Source organism: Brassica oleracea, chromosome C4, assembly GCF_000695525.1.
Source record: "Brassica oleracea var. oleracea cultivar TO1000 chromosome C4, BOL, whole genome shotgun sequence".
Taxonomy (NCBI): domain Eukaryota; kingdom Viridiplantae; phylum Streptophyta; class Magnoliopsida; order Brassicales; family Brassicaceae; genus Brassica; species Brassica oleracea.
In genome coordinates, this window is record NC_027751.1 from 45642570 (window position 1) to 45642870 (window position 301).

The following is a 301-nucleotide window of genomic DNA, read 5'->3' on the forward strand; positions in this document are numbered from 1 at the left end:
GGGTGTTGTTATCGTTTGTCATTTTTCTGTAGAGAAAACATGAAAAAACGGATTAGTACTCCATTCAACAAATAACATATTATTTTAAAGAAAATAATAGTCTAAAATCGATGTTCATTTTTGGTATTTGAACCAAATCATATGGATATAAGTCTGAAAAAAAAACGTTTTGCAAACTCGCTTAAAAGCGTTTGCAGAAACCATTTTTATAGACTTAGAATGTTTCACAAACTCGCTTAAGAAAACGGTTACTGAAACGATTCATGTATATAACGTTTGAAGAATGTATCAACGTTTTGCG

The 301-nt window shown here is 29.9% G+C and overlaps 1 protein-coding gene across 2 annotated transcripts in view; it reads right to left on the reverse strand.

The window, feature by feature from the left end:
* The window catches only part of LOC106337303 (malonyl CoA-acyl carrier protein transacylase-like), an 8875-nt gene that overhangs the window by 5962 nt on the left and 2612 nt on the right, over positions 1-301 (reverse strand). The window lies entirely within an intron of this gene.